This window comes from Taeniopygia guttata, chromosome 2 (assembly GCF_048771995.1).
Source record: "Taeniopygia guttata chromosome 2, bTaeGut7.mat, whole genome shotgun sequence".
In the NCBI taxonomy this organism is placed as follows: domain Eukaryota; kingdom Metazoa; phylum Chordata; class Aves; order Passeriformes; family Estrildidae; genus Taeniopygia; species Taeniopygia guttata.
In genome coordinates this window covers 12,275,057-12,288,517 of record NC_133026.1, presented here as the reverse complement: position 1 = coordinate 12,288,517, position 13,461 = coordinate 12,275,057, and positions in this window count along the sequence as shown.

Genomic DNA, 13,461 nt, shown 5'->3' with positions numbered 1-13,461 from the left:
CATTTACTCAATATTATAAAATTGTACCATTTATGCAACAGGCTTTTCTGCTCCAATTCCTCTTCTGGGCTGTCTAGTCTCATGTCGCAGTTTAAACATATTTCCTGTTAGCCACAAAATGGGGAAAGAGCAATCATTGTACACAGTTCTTAACAGCACTAATGTGTTTCCATCTCTGAAGTGCGAGAAGCTGCCAAGCCAGCACTACAATGGTCATAAACATACTTTTTTAATAAGTTCAATAAATTCAATGCATTCCTTGTTAAAATTATTGCAACAGAGATATTCTACTAATAGAAGTGAAGACAGACAACACTTCTGTCTATTTTTGAAGGCATTTGCAGCTTTGATTTGAGAAATGTGACATATTATAGACAAAAGAGGAAAGCAAACCTTATTTGGAAAATCTAAGCAAAAAAAAAAAAAAGTATGAGTGAGGAAAGTTAAAAAAACCAAACAAGCCTTTAAAAATATTTGGGGGTTCCCAGAAAGACATTTCCTGAGTTCTTTATGACTATCTGATTCTCATAAACAATAAGGATAGGAAACACGATATCCAAGGACACGTGGCAGGTACAGGCAAAATGCCAGCGATGATGGAGAACAGTCATCCTGACGACAACAGCAGCCTTGTTGAAGAGAAGATGCCAGACAATGGAATATCCACTCCCAGGAGAGAGTCTGAAAGACTGAGGTGTGTCGGAGGTGAGTAAGTGCCAGCTCAAATCTGCCCCCAGCTCCGCTATCTGAAACTCACGCAAGGACAATCGCCACTGTCCTTTAAACAACAGCGCTGCAAACTACATTAAACTTCCCCTGTTTCCTGTTGTGCACTGTGCAGCTGCTAGGCAATCACCTCTGGTCCTTGCTTCTTGATAGAGCTTGAAAGCGAGAACTGAGATAACAGCTCTAGCTGAGTGGTTATTTCAAAAGGCAAAAAGCCTATTTAAAGGCTGAAATATGTCTGCTATGTATCCTAAAAACTGAATGCATATTTATTTGTTTCAAATATTGCTTGGTGACTAAAGGACTTGTGATGCCATCAGAATACTGGTTTCTATGCTATAGAAACATAATATTTTGCTCCTAAGAAGCTAAAGATATCTTAAGTGTCCCATAGTAGAGGATTTTCATGATGACACAAGGGTGACACATGCAATCACAAGAGTCCAGTATGGGTAAATATTTTTGCTGCTCAGAGCTGCAACATGTGAAATGAGTGGAAGGGACATATCCACATACAGAGCCCAAACCCCTAAACAGGCAGCAATCAATAAAAAACACTGAAGAAACAAACAGAAATTAAACTCATGGACATCAGATCTATGAACAGATTTTTGTTAAAGCACAAATGTAGTATCTAACACCACTAGACCAGCAGTGATGCTAAGGGAGTACAAAGGGAATGGACTGCAGAAAGCACACAGCCTCACAAACTCTCTCTCTCTTAAAATATTGCCACTGGGCTTTAGTCCTTGTTATTTTAAAGGGAGAATGTGAATCTAGTCCTTCATTACCACAAGTTCTGAGGTTGGGTTTCTGGCATTTCTGCAAAAATTTTATCACGATTGAACAGAGAATACTGAAACTGATACACCACTCACTTGATCCAGTAGGGCTGCCTTCTTTTACTGCTAATAATGAGATTTTCATTCCACTACCCCTACTATAACATTTCCCAGTCTAAACAAAATACATAAAACATCCCAGTTTCCAGTCTGAACCTTTGCATAACTACTTTCTATGCAACTCTTCTTTTGCCTGTCATGTTTATTAATGTTCTTCCTCTCTGGTATTTCTTCCTCTTCATTCAGAGGACAAAATCTTTCTTTGCCTAAATGAACATAATTTTGTATTTTTGTCTCTCTCAACAAAAGTTCTCTAGGTCATCTCACCCTTCTCTGCTATGTGTTCATGCAGTGTATGTCCTGTTAGAGGTGGGGTTCTAGACATGATGCAATTTAGGATTTTGCACATTAGCATCCAACTCTGGAAATGCCTTTTGCACCCCACGACTTCATTTACCTTCCTGCCACCGGGTGAAATTCTTCCTGATGTCATGATCAGGTGATCTCCTGATCAGTGATTAAGTGGCCTGTTTGTTCTTCTGTCAAGACAAACTGATGATTTCCTACAGTACTAAATAAGTCCTTGGGTTTGGAACATAAGTGCATGACCACGAATTCAGACAGGTTTTCCCTTTCAGCTGGTATTACCCCAGTCCTCAAGGCCATTTCTTTTCCTGTGGTGCTACAATCCATCTCTGTATTGACAACATCTCACAGCTTTGTGCCACCAGTATATTTCACCACTGCATTCCTACTTCTCCTGGCTGCCAAGATATGGAATGAAAATATTAATAATAATTCTACACGCAATATCAGTTCAAATTCTTTCATGAAGTCCAGGAAAATTAGATCTGTCAGAGTTCCCTCGAGAAAAAATCTATCGATTTTCTCTTGATAAGAGAAAATCTATTCTTTTATCAGTGAAATGTCTAATTAATGATATATGTTAGCCTAATGAAATCTAAATTAGACACCAGAGAAGTCTCTTGGGAAGACAGCAAAAGGATCCTAATTCTGTATTTTTAATCTGATTGAGGTAATATTAAAACCTGAAAAGAATCCAAATGATCTCCTATAATACTAAAACCAACATCCAACAGATACATTAAATAAATCGTAAATTTTATTTGTCAGGCTTCTTAAAATTTATGATACTGATCTAAAACTTCATATTTTCTTATATCACAGGTGTGTCAACGTCAGGTTTGGCCAGTTATTGACCAGGTAATTGCCACTTCAGGATTTCCTCAAATGTAAAAATCCAGTGATGGCCTATTTATTTTCATGTTAGAATTCAGATTTTCACCTATTCACTTGTCTCCAGGAAAATAGCCTTAGAATTAAAAATAAAGGTTAAATTTTTTAGCAGATGTGTGAGTGTCAGATGCAGTCAGGCACATGAAGAACTTTTGAGGGGCTAGGGAAAAAGGGACTTTTACAAGTAATCAAATATATTGAGAGTGGCCATTATATTGAATTTTCAAAGAAAAGTCATTTCACAAAGAGATTGTTGCTCTAGAGATTTTGTGTAAGTCATCTGTACTATTGCAATTGTACTGAAATAAAAGTATATCCACTGAGATTATAATGGATAAAAGAATTACACGGATTGTGTATTTATCTATCTCTGTCCTGCTTCAGCTGCCTGGTATGAACATGAATGTTCCATATGCCATTCCAACACTGAAGCATGGATGATGGATACACGGATGTGTTTCAAGACTGAAAAACAAAATAAACCAACACGGAAACACTGTCAGAAGCAACGGAATGGATTGGAAAGGACTGTTTTAGGTTACTGAGATGGGAGGTTTGCTTTTTGAGTCACTGCTGGACCCCAGGATGCACCTTGCAGGTTAAATAACAGTCCTGGCAAACCTCTTTCCCTGGCCAGACAAGCAGAAGCACTTATTCCGGCTGGAGAGGCTGTGGCAGGTGCCTTGCCCTTTGGCTATGTGCAGATTAAGCTCCTGGTGGGTGCTGGGCCCTCCACCTGGAGCTACCCCAGTGGTTATTCAGCTCAAAGAGCTATTGCTGAACGCTGCTCTCTGACAAAGCAGAACTGCATGAAGCCAGCTGAGTTTAGTGTTTGCAGCAGCTATTTACCTGCAGATGATATTCACAGTACTGTATTTCGATGGCATAGGAAGTAGCGAATAAAAAATTGTGTTTACTCTCTGTGTAGTACTATTCTTATAAGTCACAGAAGTGCTCATACTAGTACCCTTTTTTAAACAGTTTCCATAACATATTTTCCATAAGAAGTACTTCCTGAGACTGTGTTTAGAGTCCACATTCATTCACCTTCCAAGCATGCCACAAGGCTCATCTTTTCATCCCACAGGGATTCGGGAAGATAGAAAGCTACTGGATTAAAAGGACTTTTACTTGAGCAAGCAGTGTTTCTATTTCAGAAAAACATCCAGGAGACCTTATTTACATTTAATTGCATTTTAATTTTTTTTTTTGTGTGTCATTTTAATTTGTGAAGAAGCATCTATAGCATTGCCTGATACTTTACAATAAAGTGCCAAGACACAACATGTTGTGAGTTACAGTTCCTGGAGGTAGGGAATTGATGGTATTTTAATTATCTGTACACATGCACCATCGTGTGCTCATGTCTTTAAGCATTCAGATAAGAAGTTTTTATTCATCTTTGAACAAGGAGAATGCCCAAAATTTTTGTGTTTCACTTCCCTCACTGCTCTCCACAACACTCTGACTAGTTATTCTTTTTCCTTCTACAACTTCTCCCCTGTGATCATGTTGAGGAATATCCCCTTTCAAATGACGAGACAACCTCTCTAAAAGAAACATGGCTTTTTCAACAGTTGCTGCCATATCACTAAAAAATAACACTATGAACATCAGCCAAAAGGGAGAGAGCAATTCCATAGTGCTTTGGGCCCAGCAACAGCACAAAGGAGCAAAGGATAGAAACCCCCAAAGCTCTTCAGAGGACTTTCCCACCCTGTAACAACCATGAGTCACAGTGAAGGAAAAGCCATCTGTTCATCTGGACACAGATACTGCTTGTCAGTGAGCAGGAAACACTTCCACTGAGAATCTCACAGCAGTGCAAATCTCTGTGTAGACAAACTTCTGGTGCTTCAGATCTCCTACTCTGCAAATTTGGAACAGCGTAGCTCCCTTTTACCCTTCTTTGTTATATTTTTTCCAAAAACAGGCAAGAGATTTGCTCTGTGGCTGTATTTACAGCTTGGCTAGCACCATGAAGCCTCCAAGACAGCTCATGAGTCCAGCAGTTCTCATCAAAAGCCAAGCATTCAGATGCAGCAACACAGAGCATCACCAACTCAGGCAGTGGCAGGACCATCTCCTTCCTACTCCTCCTTTCCATTTTCCCACTGTTACATGACTCAGTTCAGCTGGGAACCCTAAAAGGATGGGTAACTGCCATGTTAGATCTCACCACTAATGACATCCCTGAGATCAGCTATCAATGAAACTGGGAGAAATGCAGCTGTAATTAATATGTTGTATGTTGAAATAGTTAGTGGCAGAAATACACTCTGTAAAGGGACCAATCAGTCCTAATTAAAATCATGTTTAACTAATCCTTTTGGGATGGGGACTCTCACTTAGTGTTTGTTTTTTCCACATGTAGCCCAACAGCATTCTGCATTGATGATGCATTTAGGTGTTATCACAATATAGGCAATGAAGAATAATAATTACAAAAGTATAATTTTCATGTTTTTTTTTCTAGCATGACTGCTTCTGTAGGCATAGTGCAGTGCAAAACCACCACAGTATCTTATATCAATTTGCTTGACAATTGCATAATTTGGGTTACCACTGAGTAAATGTTAGCAACTCATACGTGCAGGATGGGTGTCTAATAATTTTCATGTGTGTAATTTTTTGATCAAATTATTTCCGTGTTAATTTTCATGGATTAGTTTCTGAGTGGATAAGACCCAAAATACCAGAAAAACACTTAAAGGTTTTACCACACTGAAGACATTCATAATGACGACATTTAAAAAGAATGAGAAAGCACTTCTTACTTCTGTTAAAATTGGAATATTTACTTCAAATTTACAATACATACACACAATTATCTCAAAGGTACCATCAGCCTTCTATAAAACAAAATTGTGATTGCCTGTTAAATCAGATGATACCAAAAAGATCATCTGGTTAAAAAATTTCTCCCTCCAGTTAGAACAACAAGATAATGTATTTGCTTTGAAAACAACTTTTGATTTCTATCATGCCTCTGAAATTCATGATTTCCAAATGAATGCCAAATGAGATTTTAAAAAAACCTCACTCAAATAAATTTCCTAAACTGCAAGAGAATGGAAAAGATCGAGCAAGAAGGATTTTTGCTTCTCTGTATGTTTAGTAATTTAATAATTTGTCCTTTGAAAAAAACAAGTTACCTGGAGCATTTAAACTCAAAAAAGGGCTCATTTAAAGCAAAACATTTTCATTTGACAAAAAATTCTAGAGCACCTCCTAAAAAAAAGTTTACATATTTTTGAGGGAGAGCGATCAGATGCAAATAACAGGTAAGGATGGCAGAGAACATTGACATGAAATTAAAAAATAATCATAGATGATTTCTGCACCAGGTGAACACACAGCACACACCACCAAATAAGACAGGCAAGTTTTGCTGGGGAAGTCTTGAAGGAAGCTGCCTATCTCTTGGGGAAAGGAAAAAAGCATTCAGGAGGAAAAAGCTTTAAAAGGCTGTGAAATTGCCAGCAGGATACACAATGACCACCACAGATAAGAACTCCATCATGTTGCAAATGTATAGGAAGAAGGTTTACACTTTGGTTGTTATTCAAAAGCGAATGAAAGATGAGTTTATGATATCAAGCCTGGATTAGGACTCAGAAGATCTGAGTTCATTTCTTGGCTCTGCCATAATCTCTCTTTGTGATTTTGGGCCAGAGCTTACATTTGGCATAGAATGAAGGAAGGAAGTAGTATCCTTTCTGTATAGCTAGGGAACTGAGCCCCAGAGATAATACTAGCAAAGAACTCACAATGCTTTACTGGCATTTACATTTCCAATAAATTTCTGTGCAGAGAAAAATGACTGAGAGTGAAGAGGCATCTTTGTGGGTCTGATCCTTCAGTTATGCACATGTTTCTGCTTCCTTGTTATGGAATTCAGATAAAAAATCCTTTCTCCCACACTTTGAACAAAGGGTGGGGTTTTGTGTTGGTTGGGCTTTTGTTTGGGTTTTGTTTGGTTGGTTGTTTGGTTGGTTGTTCGGTTGGTGTTTTTTGTTTTGATTTTTGGGGGAAGAGTTTTGGAGAGGGGGGTTTGATTTTGCTTCTTTTTTTTCCTAACCAGGCTGAAATATAAAAACTCAGGAAAAATACTTTTTACACAGTGCTTTCAAATTTTCTTATGACTTCATAGTCTCATAATGAAGACCCAAGAAGCCCCCATGAATGAAGAATGTGTGCTTATATGTTATATATGCCCATTCATCTCAGATACGTACAGAGTAAGTATTTTCATTTTATTTTTGCTGTCATCCTAGTGCACAATAGCAGTAATGACAACAGTGTGAGTGTATTGACAGGGGCTTGCACAGCAAACAGCAATTTCCCTGAATTCCTACACACCAGGCTGAGCTCTGGCACTGACTGGGACTAAACCCTGAGCACTTTAGTGTAAACTCAGGGTTATTTCATCATAGTCACTTGCTTTTCACTTCCTTTTCCCTGTTGATGTCCCAAAGCTACCAGAATTACGCTGATGTGAATGAGATCTGAATCCCGACGATTGGCAACAGTTACAGAAAACAGGAAATAGGGTATTTCAAATAACAATAGGTGGGAACAGTGAGTAAAGGTTCACTATGTGGTAACGGTGCTGACTCTTTAATGACTGTGTTTATTTCCTTGTGTCCCAAAGAAGGCCACAGTTCATTTTGCTCTCAAATATGTACGTATGGACAAGTGCATATCAGACCCTGTATCTGATTTTGCAGTTATTGGAAGGGGGTGGTGAATCAGCACTGACTCCCACTTCTCATAAGGACCGACACAATGAGATTGCTCTCCTGTGCCATGAAAAATCAAGTTGCCAGGGGCAAAGGGTTCATCACATACCCTGTTAAGAGAAAAGCTCCCTATTGATACATTCACCACAGAAAGGAGTACTGTGCCACAGAGAAAGCCTTAAAACCCTTTACAAACTTACAACCCATACAATGCACTTCACGTGAAGTCAGAGCAGGGATGTTACAAGCTGGAAAAGCTACCCTAGGCCATGCAGCTCATTCCAGGCAAAGGTCTGCCGCTCTTGGCTGAGGCTTCCACACAACTCCTTGTCTAGTCTTGCCATGACTAATTCCCAGAAAAGGCAGTTTCACAACCACCCCAGCCAGCCAGCCCTGTGTCTAATTGGCATCACTGCTTAGAAATACTTCCTTGCATTCTCCTATTAAAGTTTGCAGCTACAGTCTAATTCTATGTACCTTTACTAAGCCTTACAAGCAGCTAGTGAGACAGCCCAGCTATTTTTAACAATCATTAGTCCTCCAGTCTCTCGCTTCACAAAATGACTGGTTCTTATTGGGTTCCTTTTCTCACAGCTTCCAAAATTGTTCTGAATTAAGTTCCCCAGCTTAATGCTCTGTTAAATAATGCTCACTAATTAGCAGTGGAAAAAACCCTAAAAACTGGTCATATGAAAACGAAAAAATGCCCAGTGACACAGGTGTTTTTTTTTTTTTTCCCTTAGCTTAAGCTGCTTTTTTAATCATTAATCAAAGCAAATTGATAGTAAACTTCCTAAAAGCAACCAAGAAACTTGTCAGACAAGGCCCAGTTGTTCCAATTTGCTACTTATAAGGCTGCTCACCCTAAATCCCATTTTTCGTAAAGATGTTTTGCAAAGAATGTGAACTTTTCTTTATACAGATTACTCATATTTGCAAAGAAAGATCTGGAAGGCTACCTTGTTTTTTGTTTTTTGTTTTTTGTTTTTTTTTAAGAATAGATTTTTTACATCATGGAAGATTTTGTGCACTGCTAGAAAAGTAGTCATCCTAAAGTTCAGATCTTACAAAAATGAAAACAGTTAAGTTTTTATAAGTTCAATTTTTATTTACCCTGTACAAGATGAGTGCTTTTAAATACTTTAGAAAACCATACATGATATTTTTTATATTAAAACCCATGAAACTCCCATTCAATTAGGACTTATAAACTCCTATTACTAATACTCTTGTGTACTATTAAGCAGACTGCTAAACTGAGCCTCTTGTGGAAACAAGGTCTAATTCTGTCCTAATACAGTCACAAAAGAAAGAGCTGAAAAGTGAATGGATGTTTTGTTCATAAATATGTCCAGCAGCTAAGCATCAGGGAGGAAAAAAAGACTTATTTAAAACATAAAGACAACATGGGTACGTGAGAAAACATCTTTAATAACCTGTTTGCAACTAGGTCACTACAGGATCGTCACTCGTAACTACAGCAGCAAGAGACAGAATCACCTTTCCAGTGCCAGTTATGGAAATGGAAAATGTAATTGCCTTCAAGGTGAGGCAATTAAGGACACTTAAGGAAGACATTCTTCAATACATCTGCCTGAAAAAGGATCGTCTGTTGACACCTTTTACTCTCATGCAGTTTCTGGGTGCTGATGGGAATCACAGACCAGTGCGCTACCTTCTCATTGACTGGTTAGGCACATCTAGGAGAACCAAAGTGAATACAGTTTAAAAGCATGAACTACAAGGTTCTGTAGCAGGTAAGTTGTAGAAATTACATAGCTGTGGGTTCTGTCTGAAGAGAAAAAAAAAAACCCAATGAATCAGAATGACAAAAACCACACAACACACCACCTCTGACTCAGCTGGGGGTCATTGATTCATGTTGTGTTCACATTAGCTAATGACAACCATTTCTTCCCCGCCATTCTGGTTAATTTTTTACCAGTACTTGTAGGGAAACACATCACCTCTCCTATTTTCTGTCTACTGAACAAGTTCAGGTCACATTCACTGAAATTCTTCCTTACCGTATTTTTATGATTATGTCTTTTAAATTAATTTACCTTTTTCTAGTTTTAGTCTAGCTTATGGTCTGAAATGTAAGTCTCTAACTCTGCCAGAGTGACAGATCAGGAATCACCCCACTTGCTTGCCTACTCATTACAGTTCTATTTATATATCCTCAAAGAGCATTTACTTTATCTGCAGTAGAATCACATTGCATACTAGTTTTCGATTTAGCAACTTGTCACCTTGGAAGCAGATAGTTTCAAGTAGTGTTCTGTGCTATCTGACAATGTTTTCATGCAATTGACACCCTCTCTCTCTTTTTATCCCAAATAAAGTCCATTCATCCTAATCAAACAAAAAGCTGCCTATTTCATCTAACCTCCCTGCATCTGGCTGTACATGAACCATTTTCAGGAAGTCTTCTCCTCCTCCTACTCTCAGCACTGAATACAATGCAGACCAACTTGATGTGTCCTCTAAAAATGCATGAATATTCTAAGAACAGAACAGGTGCTCCCCCTGCCTCATGTGGAGCTCAGCCCACCTGGAAAACACCGTCTGTCACCTGCTCCTTCGGAGAGCAGATTTTCCAGGAACAGTCTACCATTCCTGACAAAAGCAGTTACTACGGAGAAGCGGTGGGGTATGTAATGTGGCAATACAGCTTTGCAGACAGAACCTTACTAAAATTAATGAAGCAAAAGGAAAGCCACAAAAAAAAAAAAAAAGCACACAGGGCTTTTTTTTCTCCCCTGCACATATCTGTAAAATAGCAGCCTTAAAGTGGTAACTTGGCTGCTTCTAAATTGTGGACAGTCCTTAAAAGCCATTGTGAAATTTCACAGGAAAAGCTCTGACATTTGGAGAAATCCTATACAATTTATACTAATTTTTTGCTACTTTTTAAAGTGATATTGATCATACAGAGTTAAAAAACACAGGAAACATTTACAGAATTGGAAGCATGTGACTACCTCTATGTAATCAAGGGCATCCCCATGAATTAGTGTATGGCAGGACAAGAAAATCATCCAAGGAACTTGGTAGCTGTATTCTCTCCTAGCAGTGAGTACACACAGTCAGTACACACACTTCACATACTTAAAGAAGAGGCCTCTGCTCTAAATCAGGGTCTTTGTCCTTCGTTGGCACATCTAAATAAAGTTGTGTAGTCCCAGAGGACTGACTGATTTTGCTCTGGATTTTTTAAAGTTAGAACATGTTTTCTTTTAAGGTTTTCGAGGTAAATTCCATCCTGGCTCATGACTGAAAAAAATCCCAGTAGTATAAAATGAATATTTGAAACTTAACTGCTTTGTATAGCTTGAAGAAAGTCATTAGGGACTAAATTATATTTTCAGGTATCTTTACTGGCTCATTCTTTCATTTTCTTTCATTTTGGGGCCTATTAAAATTTGTCCTAATGTTTATTATCCTCCACAGACTACAATAAATTCCCTTCAACTCACACGCCATCCCTTCGTTCCACATGGCTGCTGTTAGTGCCAGTAGTTTCCCTTCAGCTTGTGTTCCACGGAACAGTCTCCTAAACCACAGCATGTTTTTGACTCACCATTTCATTTTAATTCCTGATTAAATACATACTGGGTAAAAACACTTTGTCTCTTTTCTTCACTCTGTTTTCTTATCCATTCTTTCTCATCGGGGTTTGACCTTTCGTTCTATTGATGCTTTTTGATACTTGAAATTAAAATTTCTTAGCACAGTAGCAATCTAGAACTTATCCAAAAACACATATGTCAATTTTCTTTTGTCCATTGATAATTGTCTAATGAAAGCCAGTATTTAATCAGAATATAACTTAAAACAGTTTTCACTGCACAATAGTCACATCTGTGCAATAATTTTCTTTGATTCGGTTAATTTTTTTCCTACAGCAGGAGACTTCATCCCACTCAAACAATCGCAGACTGACAACAGTGCAGAAAACCTTACTTATTAAAGAGGCATTTCATTTAAGGACCTTTGCATCTCCATCAATTTACATCTGCTGTTTCCAGTTGTCCTTCACTGGGAAATACTGCCCGTACAAGATAAGATCATTATGTCTCAAACTCCACGTGGGCAGAGCCAACCTCATCCAGCTTCTGACAAGCCCAGATTTCTCTGACATGACACACAGCTAAAAAGGGGGCAAGTGTAAAATAGAAAGAGCAGATAGTTGCATTTACTGTCACTATGTTTGAAAATAAAATCTTGTCTAAACAGGGAGCTGGGCGGTTAAAAAAACACTAATGATCCCCAGAGTTATGTTACCAGGTTATATTTGACTGGAGCCCACACCGCATCTCAGACCAAAAAATATTTTACTCCACAGAACTAAAAGTAGGCTTGAGTAAGGTGTATAATTCATCTACTTAAGAGGGCCTTTTTGCCTTTTTTTTTTTTTTTTTTTTTTTCCTTCTGCAGTTTTCTTCAGAAAAAGGATCTTGTTTTGGCCACAAGTAGACACAAAACTACCTGCACTATCTGTTGCCTGCAAGGCAATTTTGGATATATATTTACATGTTTGGCCATGTGAAACCAAGTAAAGAATTACTGATTCAACCAAGTGTGCATAATTATCTGGATTTAGATGTGTTTTCAGCATCTCCTTGTTTTTCTAAACATAAAATAATGCTCTAATTGACCTCACACTTCTTTTTTTTTTTTTTTTTGTTTTTTTTGCATAGACACAGGAAAACCAACCATGAACACCAGTTGTTTGTTTCAGGAATCACCACATTAATAGTTTATGAGGGGCCCAGGGATGGAAAGTTAGACTGACATTTTCACACCTGCAGTCACCAGTTCAGCGAAGACAGTAGGCAGAAGAAATACACATTAAACACTTCAGTTACCATTTGTAGGCAACCAGCAACAGATACAGAAAAAAGCAGGGAAACAGAAAGAATAAAGCTGAGATTATGATGGAAACATCAGCAGAAAATTAGAAATCCTTTAAAAGAAACCGAAAACACATTAGGACTGTTTGTTCCATGTACTGGACACTCCTTTGGAAAGCTAGTGACCACAGTTTCTTAAATTATATTAAGAATTCATATCATTGACAAGTCTAGCCTTAAAAAAGCTCCATGAACACAAATAACTATCTGTGCTGAGGTGGCACTGGGAGAAGCAGCGTTGGATGGTGCTGGCCAGGAACATCCACTGAGCCATTCATTCATGAGCAGACCTCTCTCCACACGAAGCTCCAGGTCTGCTTTGGGACCCCACTCCTCTCCAAGGTGTCATTGAGGCCTTCCCAGCTGTCCCTCAGGGTACAAAGGAAGGACAGAAAGGTCCAAACCCTTCTGCTCGCTGGAAAACCGAACACATGGGGCAGTTGGTGCTGCCTCGAAGCCTCACGGGGATGGTGCTGTGTGGGGTTCACGATGATGCCAGTCAGACGGGACAGCCCTCATAGACCTGAGTGGGGGTCACGGGTACCTGGCACAGGCCTGAGGGGCCACGGTCACGCTGGGCAGACGGGACAGCCCTGCTCAGCCCTGGCCTGGTCACAGTCACCCCAGACAGACGGGACACAACGGGACGCCCCTGTTCAGGCCCGGGGTGCTCACAGTTACCCCAGACAGACGGGACACCCCTGTTCAGGCCCTGGAGTGGTCACGGTCACCCCAGACAGACGGGACACCTTTGTTCAGGCCTGGGGTGATCACAGTTACCCTGGGCAGACGGGACACCCCTGTTCAGGCCCTGGAGTGGTCACGGTCACCCCGGGCAGACGGGACACCCCTGTTCAGGCCCTGGAGTGGTCATGGTCACCCCGGGCAGACGGGACACCCCTGCTCAGCCCTGGAGTGGTCACGGTCACCCCTGACAGACGGGACACCCCTGTTCAGGCCCTGGAGTGGTCACAGTCA